The sequence below is a fragment of the Gobio gobio genome, assembly GCF_949357685.1.
Source record: "Gobio gobio genome assembly, chromosome: 9".
In the NCBI taxonomy this organism is placed as follows: domain Eukaryota; kingdom Metazoa; phylum Chordata; class Actinopteri; order Cypriniformes; family Gobionidae; genus Gobio; species Gobio gobio.
In genome coordinates, this window is record NC_137115.1 from 23,352,238 (window position 1) to 23,366,673 (window position 14,436).

The 14,436-nt window shown below is 38.2% G+C and overlaps 1 protein-coding gene across 2 annotated transcripts in view; it reads right to left on the reverse strand.

The window, feature by feature from the left end:
• tcf25 (TCF25 ribosome quality control complex subunit) overlaps nt 1-14,436 on the reverse strand; it is a 229,658-nt gene that overhangs the window by 96,689 nt on the left and 118,533 nt on the right. The gene's annotated exons all lie outside the window — the stretch shown is intronic.

Sequence of the window (14,436 nt, forward strand, 5' to 3'; positions counted from 1 at the left end):
TTGTGTATGTTTTCCTCCGTGAAATGTGCAGCGGGAGCCCCGTGCGCGTCGTGCATCCACGCACTGGCAGTGTTTGTCTCTCGCAGCTGACGTTGTGCAAATCCGGCATTGAACTCGAAGATTGTGGATGTTTTCCTCCGAGAAATGTGCAGCGGGAGGCGCGCCAGTCGTTCATGATTCACACTGGCAGTGTTTGTCTTGCTGAACCGCTCATGAATTGCAACGGACGAATATTGTCCAATATCTCACATTTTCCAGTCTTCTCCTCCGACCCTGTCTGTCTCATGCTTTATGATGGGCACCATATATCTGAGACCTGTTCCCCTCTGTCTCAAACACACATGCATATAACATGCTGTGTGTTAAACGCCCATCCCCAGACCTGCAATCCGGATGAAAATAACAGCGTTTCGTTGGCATTGCAGCAACACCACTCCTGCCTATACCACTATACCACAACAACAGCGATACAAAATGGCCTCACCCCCCCTTATTTAATATTCACGGAGGAGGGGTTTATGTAAATATTGAGGCTGGTGATGTCACCAAACCTGGAGGAATGTCTGTAGTCACCTACTGGCCGTTTGCTGTAGTCTTTAGAAATGGATTTCTTTAAAAGCAAATATCTCCCTTTGCTTTAAACTTTGAATGTTGTAACTTTGCAGATGTTGTTTATGCTCAAGCAGCAACATTACACGCTAGCTAAAGTTAGAACAGTGAAATCGTGGTTTACCACCCCTTTAAGGACAGATACTTTTTTTTTCAGTAAACCAATAAAAATAAATAAAAAGCCATTTTGTAAAACTGCTGTACCGAACCCGTACCGAACCGTCAGTTTTGTGTACCGTTACACCCTTATTCTACAGTTAACATATGGGCTATGGCAGTCTTTGTTTTGATACACTATAATGTTGAAGGCCTACAGAGAAAATAGTTGTATCTTTAAGCAGTTGCACTTGTTATGATCTGAATGCACTTTCTTGTAGTAGTCCTACAGAGAAAAAATTAAAATGCACTAGACCTAAATGCACTTTGTTTTTATGAGAACATTTCCTTTTAAAACCTCTGTATGCCTGCCCTGTGCATTATTATTTAATATACAAATGAGTGGGGTCAAGTTAAACATTTTAGTTTGAATTTTATTTTATACTGTGCATTGTTGCAATGTGCTAAAATTTTTTGGCATAATTTGTAATTGATTTATTCTTTGAAACTTTAATATAAATTTATGCAATTGCAATGCCTTGATTTTAGTCAAGTTAATACACAGTCATAGCCATAAATGCAATGGTACTAATAATTGGCATAATTTCTTTCGGTGTTTCGGTTTTCGGCCTTGGTTTCCTCTTTTTCGGTTTTCGGTTTCGGCCAAGAATTTTCATTTCGGTGCATCCCTATAAAAAAGGATCGATGCATTGGAAATCTGAGATTCTAAGCTTTAAAATGATATCCATTATGTGTTATTATATAATATATATAATATAATATAATATAGAATATAATATAGAATATTGTAATAATATAATTTTATATAACATTGTGGTAATAAGTTTTATCAGCAGTTTCTCAGCATTAGATTGTCCAAATGTAATAATTAATTTTTCTAAAAATATTAAAAGTGTTTTAACAAATTATACATACTTTTTGACTCTCCTTGCTATAGTTTGAGTTATAAGTCTTTAAATTTGTGCATGTCACTCAGAAAACAACAGTTTTGTAAATGTCAAGGACTGAACAAAAAGGCTACTTTTGTTCTAAATGCTGTAACTTTTGATTACTTTATGATATCACCACAAAATTTGATACAGATGCAGACCACATATAGGGGAACATCACCAAAAAAAAATTCTGCTGCCCTATTTCCTTCCTGAGTTCTTGAATGTTAAAGGAACTGTATGTAAGAAATGTATTTCAATTAATCATAAAATGGCCCTGATATGTCACTAGACATTAAGAAATCATGTTAATTTTAAATACTTATATCACTGACAACAGTTGTCCGGCCAGGATATTGTCATTTTAAAAGTAAAGTTGCAGCCCTCAACTGATGTTGATGTTGACATGTGTTTTGGCCTGAAGCGCCACCCTCCACCTGTCTACCAATCACAAAGTCCGTAGTGTTTCGGCATCCGGGTTGCCAGCTCTTACCGCAGCTACAAACTTTTTGGATAAAAAATTTCTAACTTTACGAAACCTAAAAGACCTCGTTATGAATCAGAAAAACGTTGTGACAATGTCCGAAATAAAACAAGGATTTGTATAGATATACCTTTGAAAGATGGAGACGGCTGAAAACGGAGAAGAATTTGAAGACAGGCGCCAACGTTGCTAATTTTCTCCTGGACAGGTAAGGTTCATCTATGTTTGGCTAATTTGTACTTAAATGTAAATGGACATTTCAAATATTCATGACAATCGAACAAAGTTATGCATGTTCATGCAAAGTAGGGCTGCAACAACGAATCGATAAACTCGATAAAAATCGATTATTAAAAGCGTTGGCAACGAATTTCATTATCGATTCGTTGTGTCGCGCGACTATTATGCCCGTCAATAAGACGCGGAGATGTTTGAGTATAAAGAAAGCATGGTTGAGCGCAAAGCAGAGTGGAAGCGGGCGAGCCGTGCTGTACCCGTCGTACCACGCAGCAGAAAAGCAAACCGAGGCGAGCGAACCAGTCGAAAAGCGCCATTAATAAATCGAGAAAGTGTGTTAATTGCAGCAAAAGCGACGCGGCATGGCACGGGAGCACCACGGCGGTGATTCAACACCTAAAACCAATCTCTGAGTCCTTGATGAGGAGGAAGTTCAACAGCAGGGGAACGTTCAGTCACTAAAAAATCCTAGTTTTGTTCCGTTTGGAAGTGAGGAGCGTGACGTCGCTCCAGTAGTTCTTCTGGTGTTTACTCGTTATCCAGCTTGACAAGCATGACAGGTTAGCGTTAGCTTGTTAATAACAGTAGTAAAGCAGGGGTGGTATAGTTTGTAAGACTAAAGACACGTTTTTATTCACTTGCCTTTTTTGGCCCATTCATTTTTCAATCTGTTGCCATGTTAATTTCGTTGACAAATAATTTGTCAGTATTTTAAATCAACAACATTTTTCACAGACAAAAAAGAGACAAAAATCAAAACCAGCTTTGAATGACACAAACTATGACTAATATCTATTGTCATTTTCAGTCAGCATTCGGTCTTAAAGTGACAGCAGTCCATTAACCTGCTAACATTTGTGCTCTTAATATTAATCAAACAACAAAAGACAGAAAATCGCCTCTTTATTTTTAATAAGGATTCATTATATTTATTATACATTAACTATTTAATCCATATTTAATCTATAAGTAATGTTGTATGCAAGTTGTTATAAAGAATGCATATCATTCATTGAAAAGACGTGTTCTTCTTTAGGAGGAGTAGTTTTATTTAATTGTTACATAATCTTTTTTAATATGTCACAGCAGTTAAATATGTGTCTGGATTTAATATCATTCATATTAATAGGTTAATAAAGTAGATGTTTTCTCCAGGAGTATATAATGGGTTTGGACATTTTAGAGAACTTCTTAATGCATTACAATTTAACTAAACCCATTAATTTTGTTTGTGAGTGTGTGCGTCTAAGTGTAGTGTAGAGAACAAGATCTAACATCCTGTTGAGTTGTCTGATTAGTATATATATACATATATTAAAAAAAAAAGATTTATAGATTTATTGTAGCAACCTGTGCACTTTCTGAAGATTTTTTTGCACTGTCAGTTCTGTTTTTGAATAAAGGATTGGAAATTAAAGTTTTTTCATCCGATTCATCGATTAATCGAAGAAATAATCAACAGATGAATCGATTATTAAAATAATCGTTAGTTGCAGCCCTAGTGCAAAGTAACGTTAGGTTAGCACATATGGAGGAGTTGGGTCATTGAATTGAAAAGGTAAAGTTAAGGAATTGTTTGGGAAATAAAAACGGCGAGTCGTCATTGCTAACATTAGTAATGCATTATCAGAGCCCGTTTCTGTCATTATGCTGAGACGCTGAGGAAAACAACATTAGCACGCCCATTATGGCAATGTGAAAACGTATTTGAGACAGTAGCCTAACGTTACCTCGGTAAAATTGATTCCTCATTCGTTCTTTGCATATATAGTGGACAACACATGCTGCAAGTTGACCTGTATGATACATAGTGACTTAGGCTTGTGCTTGTACTTACGTTAAAGGGTTAGTTCACCCAAAAACGAAAATTCTGTCATTAATTACTTACCCTCATGTCGTTCGACACCCGTAAGACCTCCATTCATCTTCGGAACAGAAATGAAGATATTTTAGTTGAAATCTGATGGCTCTGAAAGGCCTCCATTGGCACTTTACACTCTCAAGACCCTTAAAAGGTACTAAAGACGTCGTTACAAAGTCCATCTCACTACAGTGGTTCTAAAATAACTTTATGAATCGGCGAGAATAGTTTTTGTGCGCAAAAAAACCCTAAATAACGACTTACATAGTGATGACGATTTCAAAACAAGGCATCATGAAGCCTCGAAGCGTTATGAATCAGCGAGTCGAATCAGCGGTTTGAATCGCCAAATTTCAGCAGTTCGGCGGTTTAACACGCGATCCGAATCATGATTCGGCTCACTGATTCATAAAGCTTCGAAGCTTCATGATTAGGGTTGGGCATCGAGAACTGGTTCCAACTTGGAACCGTTTAAAAAATAACGATGCCATTGGAATCGTTTAGAAATTTTGTTTTTGATTCCGATCATCGGTTCCAAACGCGCAAGTCTTCGGAAGTGCTTGCTGCGCCCGTTTGTTCTGTTGCAGCCATGGAGCACGGTAAGCGGCGCTCAAAAGTGTGGCTTTATTTCACTTAAAAAAAAAATATATATCGGTTGTTGTTATCGGCACAGTGCAACATATATGACAAACTTATTTCTTGCACGGGAGGATGCACTACAAATATGTGGTGTATAAATTAACGAGTGTAGCGTGTTTGAAATGCTGAGCAGGTCTGTCCTCCGTCAGCAGGCGCTCATGCCTACTATAATAACTCGCACTGTTGTCATTGCACCCACGATAAGCACACACACACATAACCATTTTGAGAAATCAAGCTCAATAGAAAAAAAAACGATTCTCGTCTTTTCTATAACGTATATGATAAGAAATAATACTAATAATATAACCTCCTTAAGTGAATATTGTGTACCGGTAATAATGACAATATTGCACGAGGCTACTGCGGCTTGGAGTGCGCACACAGGAACACGCGCATTTGAACAACAGCTGGGTGAGTAAAAGATGGCTTTATTTTCATTTCAGGGTGAACTAACATTATCCCACCTCGTCATAATCAGATAAGTGATTGTACTGTAATTACAAAGCCCTTGACCAAATTGCGAATTGTGGTGAACAACAACGTTACTGAAATTATTTTCCCCCCTCGTAGATAAATGTAGCTATACGCAAATTGCCCACGCTAGTAGCAGTCCTAATATGACTGCTGTTAATGCTATTGTTAAGCCGGGACTCGGTGTGAAACTCCATTCACCTTTGCAGCAAAGCAAGTGAAAATGCCAGCGGAGAAATCCCAAAACTAAAACTCATTATTGAATCAAAAAACAATAGGCTCTATGCACCGCTTCACTACTTCCTGAACTTCAGTCAGCTCCTTGGTTTCCTGTCTTCTATTATTGGACAAACTGATTAATTCAGGTGTGTCGGATTAGTGTTTCTGTGACTACATAGGTCAGGCACACCTGGATTAATCAGTCTGTCCAATAATAGCAGACAGGAAACCAAGGAGCAGACTCAAATTCAGGAAGTAGTGAAGCTGTGCATAGAGCCTATTTTCCTCTGTGAAATGAGCCTGTGACATGTTGTGACTCCACCCCTCAAAGAATCGGAATCGAGAATCGAAAAGAACCGTAATCGAAACTAAGAATCGGAATCAGAATTGTTCAAATCAAAACGATGCCCAACCCTATTCATGATGCCTTGTTTTGAAATCGTCATCACTATGTAAGTCGTTATTTAGGGTTTTTTTGCGCACAAAAAATATTCTCACCGATTCATAAAGTTATTTTAGAACCACTGTAGTGAGATGGACTTTGTAACGACGTCTTTAGTACCTTTTAAGGGTCTTGAGAGTGTAAAGTGCCATTGTGCCAATGGAGGCCTTTCAGAGCCATCAGATTTCAACTAATATATCTTCATTTCTGTTCCAAAGATGAACGGAGGTCTTACGGGTGTCGAACGACATGAGGGTAAGTAATTAATGACAGAATTTTCATTTTTGGGTGAACTAACCCTTTAAAGGGTAACTAAACCCCTGCTCAGAGCTTAACTCCACCCACTGGCAATTTTTTTTAAAAATGCTGGAAAAGTGGGCAGAGCCCAGCGGAAAAAGAGGGGACGAACCGAGGGCGGAGCTGAGCGGAGGGTGTGCACCTGAGACCCGCAGTGACGGGTTGATTGACAGCTGTCTGACTCGCGAGTCGCAAAGATGGAGAATGACTGGAGTGACGCCAGCTTTGCAACAGAGCGGTCATTCTCCTACCTTCACCTGAAGTGGAGGAGGGTGGATTGTATGTAGACACAGACCCAGAGCCTTATCAATACGAGCCGCTGGCTCAAACTGCGTTAACTCCCGATGCAGACGATGCTAGTGAAACAGCAGCGCAAGAGAACTGACCTAATCTATGAACAGTCAAATCCTTACACTGAATGCCACTAAAAATAGATCAGATATCTGATATACATACGATGTATGTATTATAATCAACCACTTGCGTGTCAGGGTTTGAAAGCGCGTCTCATATATGAAAATTATCTGTACACATGACGGGCGGCAATAATATCGCAAGAAAAGCCTGACGTGTACTAACAACTGCATTATTTAACCGTATTTTCTTCATTACAATGTTAAAGCAAGTGTCAAGTGAGTTTCCTTCATAATGTTTCTACTTCATGTAACATGACAGTTCATACTGGAGTGAAGCCGTTCTCATCATGTGATTGGGGGAAACATTTCTGAGGGCGTGGTGAGCTCGTGCCAGGGGCGCGGATAGTGAGCCGTTGGAAGTACCATCCTACGTCAACGATGTACCACAACGTCCAATAGGAAAATTCACTTTGGCTGTTTTACACCATATTTTATAGAAATAAAACACTTTATACTCAAATGTCAAAACATTTACTCGAATCAATGAACAGCATTAATAAAGCCCCAGTATTACAGATCATTAACTAAAAAAATTTGGTTTAGGGTTTAGTTACCCTTTAATGACAGATACCTACCGTTACAAGTTAGACTAACAGCTAACTTACTGTTCTAACAATGTACTGTCACATACAAACGTTCATATTTACGATTATATTTGGCTAATCGCCATTAGTAAATTTTTACAATACATAATTACTTCACAAAACATCTTTCACGAAGCATAAACATAATTAAAAGAAAGAAGAAGAAAAAACTTGCTGTGCAGGACTCGTCACTTGCCATAGAGACAGAGCGCTCTGTCTCTATTGGAAGCTCCTTGTAGCAGCCTACATTCCTGCTGGATCCTGCAGCCTATCTGGCAACCTTGAGTCAGCTCTACAGTAAAGCCGCGTCCACCGCAGGAAGGCCCTTCCACCGCAGGAACTTTACCCCGGAACCAGGAACTTTGGGGGGGAACTCGGTGCGTTTCGACCGCAGGAACCAGGGTCTAAATGAAGTTCCGGGTAAATATTTCCCCCTCCAAACGGCCCTGCTTGCGAGGTGGGACTAGGGATGAAACGATTACCGGTTTCACGATAAACCACGATAAAATTTAGTGACGGTTAGTAATATCGTATAAAATTTAATTATCATTAAAACCGCGTGTGATTATCACGATTGTGAAAACTCGCGGTAAATCTTGTCCAGTCAGCGTCAGTGTGGCGCAGCGCACCGCTGTTTTTGAATGAGAAGAAATGGAAGAAGGCAGTGACAGCACCTGGAGATTGTTCAGCCTCTAAAAGGACCAAATCTGAGGTGTGGTCATATTTTGGCTTTTACAAAAGTCCTGAGGGAAACTTAATCTAAGATGGTCACCCTGTCTGCAGAACATGCCAGAAGAAAGTCGCTTAATAGGGGGAACACTTCAAAACTACGAACGCAAGGCAAGTGGACTTTGACCTCAATACCAAAACTACGTCTAGCAAATTATAACGTGAAGCGAACAAACAAATTCAGACAAGACTAGGGTGACATTTAAGGGATACTATTCAGGGCTTGACATTAACAACCGCCATTTGCGGGTATAACGTTATTTCGGCTGCACACTAGTCACTCTGGCTGTTGAACTTAGTCTTCTCAAAAGCCGTCTGTTATAATCGCGTTACACATTATAACCACTCACACGTGTTTATATTGAGTTTATGAATGCAATGTCTCATAATCAGAGGCGTTCAGATTAGCGGAGTTTTGTTCAGAGTGCGCGCCGCGCTCACTCGCTGAAATCTGCTCTCAAAGCAGAGATAAACGTGCAATGTACGCCGGAGATTCACTCATCATACTGTGTTGGACTGTTTTTGTTCTATTTCAGCAGCGAAAATAGTTTTAAAACACACAGCAGAACCACAGCACATCTGATATGACTGGCATAACGCAGGCAAATTTAGGGACCGTCTCTAAAGTTACACACAACATTGGTAACGTTATACACGTTTCAAACTTCAATATCATTTGAAGAGAATGACAGTCATAAAACTGACTGTAAATTGATCATTTAGGTGTCAGGTATGATGCACACATTTTGATATTTAATAAAATAAACTGTCAAATCATATGGAAATATGGATATGCATTATTTCACTAGGATACTGTTTGGGCTCTAACACAAAATATGCTGATTTAAATGCATCATTGCTGAACACTGATGCGAATATTGCTTGAGAATATATTTACAGAGATAATATTAGAGATTATATTTACGTCAAATTATTATTATTTATGCATTATGCGTTGCTATTGACGACGGCCATTAAGGAAGGAAATCCCACAGAATCTAGCTTAAAAAAAGTGCAAAGAGCTGCTTTAGTTATTTGTTGTTTGTTGAATTTCAAATATAAAACTTGTTGACATTTTTTAAGTGTTTGCATCTGTTCTTTTTGAATACTTTCATCTCGTTTGAACAAAACCGTGATAATATTGATAACCATGATAATTGGGGTCACTATAATCGTGATGTTAAATTTCCATACCGTTTCATCCCTAGGTGGGACTTTTCAAAAGTTCGCGAACTCTTGTAGCTCTCGCAGCTATTTTTTTTTCTCCACCGCCATATTTACAAGTCTTTTGCGAGGTGGGTTCCGTGGGTTTTGCGTTCAGTAAATATTTTTTTTGCAACAATGGAGTTCAACAAAAAATTCGACCGATGGACCGACGACGAGGTTCAGGCTTTATTGAGCATATATGCGGAGGAGGACATCCAGCGGGAACTGGAAACGGCGACCCGTAATGAAAAGGTATACCTGAAGATATCGACTCGGTTCCAGTCACACTGGAAAACAGTGCAGAGAGAAGTTGAAGAAATTAAGACAAGATTACAAGAAATTAAAGGATCATAACAACCGGAGCGGTTCCGACCGGCGTATCAACAAGTGGTATGACCGCTTGGACGCGTTGCTGGGACAGACCGTCCTTTTCTAGGGCAGCGGTAACGAAAGACTCGGCTAGTGCGTTGTTGGAAACCATCCAGGAATCCGAGTGGGTTGAAGGTAAATATATCATCTTGTTATCATCTATTAAACTCGTTGCAGTGTTTAAACACGTTGCAGTAACTTTTTTCAACGTGCTTTTCCAGACGTAACGAGTGGCCCTGATGAATCGCAGGCAACGGAGACCAGCGTATTTTCCCCCGCGGTCACCAGTACGTTATAAAGCTGACAAAAATGTGTATATATTTAAAAACTGATGTGTAATCCTTAATGGTTTTGTTGTTTTTAATTGTAAACTTAAATTGCCCATGATAAAAATTGCACACTGGGCATTGTTCAAGCTGGGCAAACAATTGTTCATTATTTGTAGTGAAAACACTTTAAATTAGATTAGATTAGATTAGATTCAACTTTATTGTCATTACACAAGTACAAGTACAAGGCAACGAAATGCAGTTTAGGTCTAACCAGAAGTGCAATAGCAGCAAGTGCAGGATATACAATGGATGCGTAAGTGCAGGACATGGATATGTACTGAATATGTATAAATATGTATAAATAGAGAGACGTTATTACTATAAACAGAACTGAATTTACAGGTGAATATGTACAGTGAATAAATATACAGCTGGCTATTACTATAAACAGAATTTTACAGATAGAGGTATACAATAATATGTTAGGCTAATATGAGGAATAGCAGTGGATTAGGGTAGTGCAATAAATTATGGACAGAGCTATCCGGAAAAAAAAAAAAAAAAAAGTGTAAAGTGCAGTGGAAAGTGGTTGCATATTACAGTTAGAAGTACAGTGCAAAATGCAAATGTAAACATTGGTACTATAAATACAGTCGGCAGTGCAAATTAGCATAATCCAGTTAAGATATGGCAGTGTAAGATGCATATGTAAACAGTTGTTACTGTGATAAACAGTCGGTAGTGCAAATAACAAAGTGAAGGAAGATGTGAGGTAGGAGAGTTATCAGTTTATGAGGGAAGTGGATCAATTAATTAAATAATTAATTGATGGTTTCTATTATTTCATGGTTGCCTTGTGTATTAATTTCCATGTGTTTCTGTGCAATTTTTCTACTTAGAGAAAAGGAAAAGGGACTGTGACTTTTCTTGATGCACTGAGGGACATGGAGGATGCTAACCGGGCCGTCCTGCAGCATGGACAAGAACAGCGAGACCAATATATTCAGCTGTTACTGGATAGCCAGGCCGAGGAGAGATGAGGAGGCAAGAGCTGGCATTCCACCAGTCAGAAGCGGAAGAAAACAGACGGCAGCAGAGGGACTTTCAGACCGGGTTTCTGTCTGTTCTTGGACAGTTTGTCCAGTCGTTCAAGAAGTAGCCACAATGACCAGCCGCTTGAATGAAGCATTTGCACTACCACATTTGTACTTTATATATTGTACGTGTTGGCACAGCTCTTGGAAAGGTTACTGAAAAATACACTTTTTTTATATTGTTGTTTTCACATTTTATATTTTCATTTTATTGTTCTAGTAATTTATTTGTCTTTGCACACTTTTATTTTAATTTTGTAAGAACTAATCTGTCTAAAATAAAGTAAAATGTGTAAAATGTCACTGTGTCTTTAATTTCCACATTCTAACTATATAACCACATTCTAATTGTATTCATATAGTGTAGGAAGCAAATAAAAGGGCTGCTGCTCGCAAGTCTTTCTGAATATGCACATAAACATATCTAGAAAACCCAAATATTATATTTTTAAATGTATAACTATGTGAATGTAGTATAATAACTTATAACCACAACTTAAGTGAAGCCATAAGTGTGGTCCTGCTTCATTTCAAATTTGAGGAAGAAGTCTCTAAAAATATGCATTTAATGAAGCATATTGTAATACTAGTCATGTGATTTTTTTTTTTGTGAATGTTAAGAGATGTTATTGTGATAAAAAATAAAATACTTGCAGTCTAGTACCTAATCTTTCAACTGCTTAATTCAGTCTATTGTTTTCATTCAATTAACTTTTCACACATCTGTCATGACTGACTGACCTCATTATCCTTTTATAGAAAATGTTTTGTTTTGGAATTGAGCTATTACAACATTCAGATCTTGATTGCCCATCATCCCATTTTGCATTAAAATGGTCAAACCAGGTGAAAGTGCACGTTTAAATAAACAGTGTTGGTAATGTGTGTGCATAATCAGCAAAAGCAGCGCTGCTTGCATCACCTACACTTGTTATTGTTGCAGACAGTATCGCGCAAAAGTGATTACTGTCCGTCAGTAACTGGGAGAAGCAGTCGCGCGCATTCCCACGTCACCGGACTAATTTGCCTAATCTCCCCGGTACTTTAGACCGCGGTGGAAACGCAGATTGTAGCAGGTCTGGGGGAGAAAAAGTTCCTGGGAAAAAAGTTCCTGGTACAAATAGTTCCAGGTAATTTCGGTGGAAACGCGGCTTAATTTGAAAGTGATTGCAGTACCAGTTTTGGCCACAATCCTACATACAGTTCCTTTAAATAAGAAATATTTGTAAAATTATTAAAAATATATTTTGAAAAATTGCCTTTTATCAGCAGTTTCTCAGCAATATATTGTCCAAATATAATAACATTTATATTCTCTCCTTACTATAGTTTTGGAGTTATGAGTCTTTGAAGTTGTATATGTCACTCAGACAAAAAAAAAACTCTAAAAATACCTACAGGGCTTAAGGGGTTAATAGGGCTGTCGCGGTTATGAAATTTACCTTGCGGTTATTATGGGTAGCTCAATAGCGCGGTCTGCGGTATTACCAGCGTATTTTTTTTATTTTTAAAAAAACCTAATTTATCCTGATTTTACTGCATAAAAAGCTCTGTTGTTGAGTTATTACGTAGCATAAATTGTTGCTTTTTAACTGACAAAGAGACATTAAAACATTTTTGTTTATTGTTAAATGCAAAACAGCAACAAGAACATGCCTTTTCCCATTAAAAAAATAAAAGAAATCAAATAATTTTAACGTATGAGGTATGCAAATGACACATTTCTGAGCATGACTTAAAGAGAGTGACACATTTAATATTTAAAAAATGATTTTATTTACAACACGGAAACACCTGGAACTCAAGGAAGTGTTGTGACGCATGACAAAAAATAAAAGACTGACAGCAGAGGTGTTACACAAAACTGACGGTTCGGTACGTACCTCAGTTTTGAAATCATGGAGTTCGGTACAGCAGTTTTACAAAATTGCTTTTTAGATTTAACAGTTGTTTACTGAAGAAGAAAAAAAGTGTCTGTCCTTGAATTAATTAAATTATATCTAAAAGTGTATTGAAGATATTGCTGTAAACTATATAGGGAGCCCTTACTTGCACATTAATATTAAAGGTTAACAAAATAGAGCCCAAACTATTCAGTTGCTATTTATTTTTAGGTATAATAATCAACACTCAAATAACACATTGTATGCAAACATGTAAACTTCACATAAGGCAGTTTTTGCATTAACTTCTAAATCTAATAATAAAATAGTTTTCTTCTCCAATTTGTTGTTAAAATATAATAATTTATACACAGTGTCTGTCATTTTCATGACAGGTTTATTTAACATGCATGAAATAATCAAGACATCACTAACAGGTTAAGTAAAATGTAATGAATATATAGGCTAATATAGAGCTTGTATTTAGTGAAAGGGTTGATTTCTCTAGTGTATAAAATTCTGTGCACACTGAATGACTGCCTGAGGTAATTATGTGATGCTAACGTTATGGTTTAGTTTACAAGCAGTTATATTGACGTCATTGAAACACTGATTTAGCGATTACACCACATATATACATGACAGTAAGTTGTAATGTATCCTCAGCATACCTTCATTCATGTTTATTCTTTAGTAAGAGATGATCGATCGCCTTCACAGATGATCGCGTTCACGCGCGGCCGCTTGAACTGTGATCATGAAGTGACCAGTCACGCCATATATAGAGCGTCAAAACGGCATTTATCGTTGGAATCTCGTGATAAAATGGACTGAATACTTAATATGTTCGTGTGGGAACTTGGATTGAAGTGTGTTCCGCGCTTCAAACAAGCCGACTGTGAACTGTTAAAAGATTTGGTACCGGACCGTTCAGTAACGTTATACGCGTGCACTGAACCTACCCCCCCCCCCCCCCTTACAAAAAAAAGTTTTTGTAAAAAAAAAAAAAAGTTTTTGTAAGGCAGCTGGTTCATACTTCCCCTGTAGAACACTACACATTTTGTGCTTTATGTCCGATGTTAAGGTGGTATCCTTGCTTGATGGTTTAAGCATATCTTCTGTCAGGAGTTTCAGGACGGGTTTGACAGAAGACACTGTAACGTAGCTTTCGCCAGACAGCAGATCCGTAAACTCAGCCGCGGGTTGGGTACTCTTGTATCATTATTAATTTAATTAACATCAAATGCACATGACGAATTGTAAAACAAGGCCACAAAAAAAAAAAAAAAAAAACTGAACACTGCGGTTGCAGCGGTTTCTGCGGTTGTTTTCCTTCCTCTGCGGTTGGCTTGTCAATAGCGCGGTTTTACAATATTGCGGTTACCGCGACAGCCCTAGGGGTTAAAGCTCAAAAATGTGATTTATAAAAAGAGTGCCTATTTGAACATTTTATCTGCCGTTTTCGGAGTTCCAGTGGATCAGCGGCGTTCCGCGCTCGTTAACCCCGGCGAGAGCAGCCTTTCCTCGGCTAGTCCTTCAGACATTTGTCGCTGGCTCTGAGGTCTCTGTGGTGTC